Below are 7,897 nucleotides of genomic sequence, written 5' to 3'. Positions count from 1 at the left end.
TCTTCCGAGCGCTTTCTGTGGATTAACTTATTTACTCCTCCTCACAGCAACCCTAGGAGGTAAGAACTATTGTTATCCTCACTTGAGGATAACTTAGCTCTGAAAGGCTAAAGGGTTGCCCATGGTTGCACGGCTGGTGAGTGGCAGAGCCGGATTTGTACCCTGGAGGCCTGACTCCGGCTCCCGCGGTCTTAACCGGCACCTTATACCGCAGCCTGCCGGTCAGTGTCGGTCTCTTAGCACGACTCAGTGAGGATGTGAATTTCCTTCCCTCAGGTCTAGAAGTCCGTGGACAGCCACCGCGCCTGAGGAGTACAGATCCAGCCCTGAGCTGGAAGTCAAGTGAACCCGTGGATGGCGTCAAGTTTCAGGAGGCTTTTGTTCCCGGGAACATATGGGTGCTTTTTATTACCTGGACAGAAAGGTTTTGACATAGGGCATTTTCACTAATAAGGCAGAGGTGCAACCGGCTGCATCTTCTAGGATGCTTTTATTTTTCAAAGAACTATTTTGATGTTCACTGAGCTCGTGTGTAACTCCTCTGAAGGACTGCGTATGGAGCAACTGACATCCCAGCATCTTTGTTCTGAGGATTTTCTAAAGTAGTGAAAGACATGATGCCTACCTGCTGCATAACTTACAATATGGAATTCATAGGAAGAAATTTTTATAGAGTATTTCAATGTATGAAATATGGTAAAAATATGAATATTTTATATCCTTAACTTAGTTTAGCATTCTTGGCTTTTTAAATGATATGCACAGCAGCGTGTATTTGAAAGTGATACATTTTCATATGTTTCTTGGGATTAGTTTTAGAGAGGAAACTTGCAATCGTAGCACCAGAACTGAACAAAGGCAGGCCACCAACCATGAGAGGAGGACGGGATACATCGTCATAGTGCCATCTCATTACAGAGGAGACACTGGACCAAGGAGGAAAGTCCTGTCTGAAGAACCCTCACCGCTAGAAAGTGGTGGAGCTGGGTTCCAAACATTGTTTGTTGATCAAATGGGTGAAAGAAGGAAGACATTTAGGAAAAGAAAATGAGTCCTGCAAATGGCTTCTCATCTAGCATGATTTAACAAAGGGCCAGCATATTCTAAATAGATGAACATCAACTAACTGCTGAAATTAAAAAATCGATTCTCTTACATCCCTCCCATTTATATTTAATAACTTTGAATATTTCTATATTTCATTGACTTGGTAACACCTTATAAATAACCCTTGCATGCAGTAAAAACATTTAAATGGAGACATGAAAACTAAGGAGAAATGAGGCAGAAGGGACTAGGGAGGTGGAGAATGGGTGTCCCTCCAGACAGAGGGAATAGCATGTGCAAAAGCCATGAGCTGTGAAGGAGCTTAGGATTTTTAAGGAGCAAAGAGGTGGTCAGTGTGATCTGAGTACAAAGCGAGCTGAAGCACTGCAGGAGACAAAGCTAAAAGGTGGGTGCGACCAGACCCTTCAGGACCTTGTAGGAGTTTTGAACATAATCCATTATAGAGGAAGTGACATGGTAAGATTTGCATTTAAAATATCACTGAAACTGTAAAGAGTGGATGGTAGAGTGGACAAGGTGGGGCTACAGGAAAACCAGTTTGGAACTGTTGGGGTAGTTCAGGTGGGATATTTTGATGGCTGGTGGGAGAGTGCTGGCAGTGGGGGAGGTGAGAAGAATTAGATGTATGCAAAAGAGATTTAGGAGGTAAAATCAACAGGACGCGCTTTCATTCAGTTCATACAAAAGAGGAGCCTGAGTTTAACCAGAGGCTTAAAACAGAGATGCTTTTACCGTCTTCCTTGTAACTAGGAGCATGCATGTGATCTAGTTCTGACTTATGGGGCTATAAGGAAGACTTCTGGAAATGTTTCTTCCTAAATACAGGACAGAGGGCTCCCCTGGTGGCACAGTGGTTGAGAATCTGCCTGCCAATGCAGGGGACACGGGTTCGAGCCCTGGTCTGGGAAGATCCCACGTGCCATGGAGCACCTGGGCCTGTGAGCCACAATTACTGAGCCTGTGCGTCTGGAGCCTATTCTCCACAACAAGAGAAGCCGTTATAGTGAGAGGCCCGCGCACCACGATGAAGAGTGGCCCCCGCCTGCCGCAACTAGGGAAAGCCCTCGCACAGAAACGAGGACCCAACACAGGCAAAAATAAATATAAATGAATAAATTTGAAAAAAAAAATACAGGACAGAGCCTTCCGAGAGAAGAACATCTTTTGCAACACCCTGGATTCTTATGTTTAAGTACAGTGTGAGGATGTGCAGCAGCCATTGTGCAACAGTGAGGCAACAGACAGGGAAATAAAACCCAGCATACTAAGGATGATGGCATGGGAGTGTGACAAGTGTCTGGGTCCTTCATGATACTGGTAGGCCCCTGAAAGAACCCTGGGATGACCTATCTCTTGACTACTAGTTCGGTGAGATAAGGCGGATTCCTATGATTTAACCACAGTTTTAAATACAGTTTTCTGTTACTTGCAGCCCCAAACATTCCTTCTTGGTACAGTCTAGTAGAGTTATAGAAAAAACATGATATTGTTCAAAAGGCAAAAAGGTAGTGTTGTCACAGTTTTCCTTTGACCAATCTGAAAAGTTCTTCCTGAAAGAAGGACTTAGTGAAATGTTTAAGTGATGGGGAAGTTTTTAGAGGTGGGGAATGCATCTGCAAAAGAAGGCACTTCATTGAAAAGGCTTGGAGTTGGAACTTCCCTGGAGGTCCAATGGTTAAGACTCCACACTCGCAATGTAGGGGGCATGCGTTCGATCCTTGGCCAGGGAACTAAGATGCCACATGGCAAGGCCAAAAAAAAAAAAAAAAAAGAGGCTTGGAGTTAAGGGAATGAGTGGATAAAGGTATGTGTACATGTGTACATACGGTGGTGAGGAGCATCAGATTATCTGAGATCTCATGGTAGCTTGACTTTTAAAGATAGAATTTTAAATCAAAACAATTGACTTATTTTCCTCCATTTTTTGAATCTAGAACTGTTTAAATCATAACCAATCCCATGAAAAAAAAAACCCCACCCCAGGGCTTCCCTGGTGGTGCAGTGGTTGAGAGTCCGCCTGCCGATTCAGGGGACATGGGTTCGTGCCCCGGTCTGGGAAGATCCCACATGCCACAGAGCGGCTGGGCCCGTGAGCCATGGCTGCTGAGCCTGTGCGTCCGGAGCTTGTGCTCCGCAACGGGAGAGGCCTCAACAGTGAGAGGCCCGCGTACCGCAAAAAAAAAAAAAATTAAATTGTTTCTTTCTCGGGTGACCCTTTAAGTGCAATAAATGATTACACTAAAAGACAATAGATAATGAATTTCTAGAGAGCAGGATTTGCATACTAGAAATTAAAAGAGGAACTTTAGAAGTTCAACCTGGCATTTGCAATCCTAGCAAATCTGGCATTCTTTCAGAGGCTGAGAAATTGATTCTCTTCCTTTAAAGCATTTATGGTGGGAACTGGGCAAAGGAAAACAAATGATGAGAAAAGTTAAGAAATACAGCTAATCGGAAAAGATAGGCAGAACACTCTATAACATAAATCACAGCAAGATCCTTTTTGACCCACCTCCTAGAGAAATGGAAATAAAACCAAAAATAAACAAATGGGACTCAATGAAACTTAAAAGGTTTTGCACAACAAAGGAAAACATAAACAAGACAAAAGGACAACCCTCAGAATGGGAGAAAATATCTGCAAATGAAGCAACTGGCAAGGGGTTAATCTCCAAAATTTACAAGCAGCTCATGCAGCTCAATATCAAAAAAACAAACAACCCAATCCAAAAATGGGCAGAAGACCTAAATAGACATTTCTCCAAAGAAGATATACAGACTGCCAACAAACACATGAAAAAGGATGCTCAACATCACTAATCATTAGAGAAATGCAAATCAAAACTACAATGAGGTATCACCTCACACCAGTCAGAACGGCCATCATCAAAAAATCTACAAACAATAAACGCTGGAGAGGGTGTGGAGAAAAGGGAACCCTCCTGCACTGCTGGTGGGAATGTAAATTGATACAGCCACTATGGAGACCAGTCCGTGGGTTCCTTAAAAAAATAAAAATAGAACTTCCATACAACCCAGCAATCCCACTACTGGGCATATACCCTGAGAAAACCATAATTCAAAAAGAGTCATGTACCACAATGTTCATTGCAGCTCTATTTACAATAGACAGGACATGGAAGCAACCTAAGTGTCCATCGACATATGAATGGATAAAGAAGATGTGGCACATATATGCAATGGAGTATTAGCCATAAAAAGAAACGAAATTGAGTTATTTGTAGTGAGGTGGATAGACCTAGAGTCTGTCATACAGAGTGACGTAAGTCAGAAAGAGAAAAACAAATACCATATGCTAACACATATATATGGAATCTAAAAAAAAAAAAAAAAAAGGTTTTGAAAAACCTAGGAGCAGGACAGGAATAAAGACACAGACGCGGAGAATGGACTTGAGGACACAGGGAGGGGGAAGGGTAAGCTGGGACGAAGTGAGAGAGTGGCATGGAGATATATACACTACCAAATGTAAAACAGCTAGTGGGAAGCAGCTGCATAGCACAGGGAGATCGGCTCAGTGATCTGTGACCACCTAGAGGGGTGGGATAGGGAGGGTGGGAGGGAGACGCAAGAGGGAGGAGATATGGGGATATACGTATATGTATAGCTGATTCACTTTGTTATAAAGCAGAAACACACCACTGTAAAGCAATTATACTCCAATAAAGATGTTAAAAAAAATACAGCTAATGAAAATGAAGAAAATAAAGGTGATTTATATTCTCTGCACCCAAGGATAACTATGGCCCACATTTTCACATTTACTCCATTCATCCTACCCCTTCCCTACCCCGCTTCCCTCCCTTCCATCATCCCTTTCTTTTATGGACTCTTCCATTCTTTGAAAATTAGATTTGTCTCTCCTATGGCCTTTTCCTTTATAGTCACCCATGTACTTGTAGTTTAATATTTCTTTTCTCCTTTCTGTGTATGCACATCAGTGTTGTTGGATTTAGTCTGTAAACTTTTTAAAATAAATTTATTTATTTACTTTTGGTTGCCTTGGGTCTTCGTTGCTGCGCGCGGGCTTTCTCTAGCTGCTGGCGAGCGGGGGTTACTCTTCATTGTGGTGCGCAAGCTTCTCATTGTGGTGGCTTCTCCTGTTGCAGAGCACGGGCTCTAGGCGTTTGAACTTCAGTAGCTGTGAGGCACGGGCTTAGATGCTCTGGGGCATGTGGGATCTTCCTGGACCAGGGCTAGAACCTGTGTCCGCTGCACTGGCAGGCAGATTCTTAACCACTGCACCACCAGGGAAGTCCCTAGTCTGCAAACTTTTTAAGAGAGGGTGTTGCACCTGTGCCTGAATTTGGAATCCAGTGTTCACAGCATCTCATCCTGTGCCCTGTCAGGTTAACATGAATGCATACCTAGAAGTATAAAAATTATAGTCACAAAATATGACTAATCATGTCAGTTTCACACTTGACCTAAGCAAGGCTGGTTTGTACAGTTTCGCCTCCCTCTGAAATTCAGTGGACACCAACTGACTCTTTGTAACTTCCCACACCTCCTCCTTTTGTGGATCTGGTTCCTTTAGTATTCTTGGATATCATTGTATGTTCCTCATTTTCCTTAAAAAATTATTTGTAGGAAAATTTAAGACCTAAGACAAAAGTCACTTTTTCTAGAAAGGATTTTCAAGAGTTTAGGGTCACTACCAGGCAGGACCACTTTACACTAAGTTCATGGCTTGAGGATTTTGGGACAACCAAAAACAAGAGATCCACAGGACCATTAGCCTATAGTCACACTCCAGGGACAAGTCCATTCCCTCCCTACCCGCCCTCCCCCCCCCCCCCCCCCCCCCCTGCCATAGTAGACATACTATATTATCAACCAAGGGACAACCTTCTTTCTCATCTCAGAAACATTCAATCGTCTTTTCTGCTCCAAATTAACTTAATTGTCCATGAAGACCTGTTGGGGGGATGGGTATAGTTTACTTCTGGGCTGCCCGGAGCCTGAGGTTATGGCCCTTTGGGGTCTGACACTTATCAAGGGGAAAATCCTCTATTAATTGCTCTTTTTTGGAGGAGCCCTACACTCACTTATAATTCTGTCCCTTATGCTCCAGGGGGCTATGAAAACTGAAGTTGTTTTGGTGCCCAATTTTTTCCAGCAGGAGAATTCAGCCAAATAACCTAGCTGCCACTGACAGGAGTGGGTGTGTTTTAATTTTATTGTAAATTGTTTGCTTGGTGTTTGTCCCTGCGACTAGACTATAATTTTCTTATTCATTTATTGTCTGACTCCCTCACTAGAAAATGAGTTCCATTTTATTTAATGATCATTTACAGAACACTTTCTGTGTACTGGGTACATTTCTAATTGCTTTATAAATATTAAGTCATTTAATCTTCCTGAAAGCCCTGTGAAATAGGTACTATTATTATTATAGATGAGGTAACTGAGACACTAAGAACTTACATTACTTGCCCAAGGTGACACAGCCAGTAAGTATTAGAGCCAGCATTTGACCCCAGGAGAACTGGCTTCAGAGTCCAGGGACTAACTCGTCTCTGTGCTGTGTCTCTCCATGAGCACTAGGACAGGTCACTAATGAGTCATTAGGACCTGGCATCTGCCTGACAATAACAGTTCTTAGTATTGTTGAATGCATGACCAACCAATGCAGAAATGTGAATGCTTTCTTGGTTATAATATGACCAACTTGTGAAAAGAAATGCACTAAAAGTGGCAATGAAATAAAATTTCAATCTGTCATTACAGGTAATAATAATAGCCCGATTTTCTTTAATTCTGAGGAGTGAGTACAGTAGGTGGACCACATTATCTGATAAATTTTTGCTTTTTTCTTAAAATTGGAAGACCACTATCATGTTGCAATACCCTTTGAAGGAGATGTGGTTAGGTGGTAAATGAGGATGGGGAAGAATAAAGTAATACCAGAGGATGGCTGCTGAGATTTCATTAAATATTGTACTTGGGGAATAAATGAATGATCTAGAGGACATGACATTTCAGAACAGGGCTCCACAGCACATCTTGACTCTCTCAGGAAACAAAGATAATTCCACTTTATTGTTTATTAGAAAATCACTGATGTAAATAAAAGTCATGTGTTACCACGCAAGGTAATGTTCTCTGGCTGGTCACCTGGTTCCAGGTCAGGGCCAGGGTAAACTAGATCCTGTAAAGGGTGACTTGCTATCTGCAGTTGTTCATTTCCATTTTCAAAGGGTTGATTCTGTTATGCTCCATTTGCCAGGTCATATTTTCTCTTTATGGTTTGTCGATGTGTCAGCTCATTACGTCACATGTGCACAGGGAGGAGGTGGATATCTGATGGAAGGGTAACATGATGCAGGAAGGGAATCTTTTGGTTTCATCATTTGCATCAAGGCCAGTGTCAAAACATAGTTAGAAATCCATAAGAAATAGCTGCTTTCCTAAGTCACAGGCTGTCAGGGGAGGTGCACCAAAGTTTTGGCACTCAGCTTTCTGTTCGGTGCCAACACAGGTAAATCGCCCATTGTACACTCCAGTGAACATTCAGTTTCATCTACTTGATGTCATTTCACTTACATACTGGGGGAACCTAGTTCAGCTGCAGCTATAAAACTTTTATAATAATGGCAAATTTTAAATTCTTACTCTGGGCTTTCACTTTACTATGTGCTTATCCAAAAGTGGAAAGTGTTCTCACTGTTTTAATGGTAGAGCAACCCTGAGAGAGAGATATTACAAGTTCGACAGTTTTATCCTAGAAATTTGAAGCAAGTTGCTCCAAGTCACAGGACCAGAAGAGGTGCAGTTATTTTGATTCGGTCTGAGTTACTCTTTCCCC

Source organism: Lipotes vexillifer, unplaced genomic scaffold, assembly GCF_000442215.2.
Source record: "Lipotes vexillifer unplaced genomic scaffold, Lipotes_vexillifer_v1.1 scaffold150, whole genome shotgun sequence".
NCBI classification, from domain to species: domain Eukaryota; kingdom Metazoa; phylum Chordata; class Mammalia; order Artiodactyla; family Lipotidae; genus Lipotes; species Lipotes vexillifer.
The sequence above is the reverse complement of the archived record's forward strand: the minus strand, read 5'-3'. Positions refer to the sequence as shown.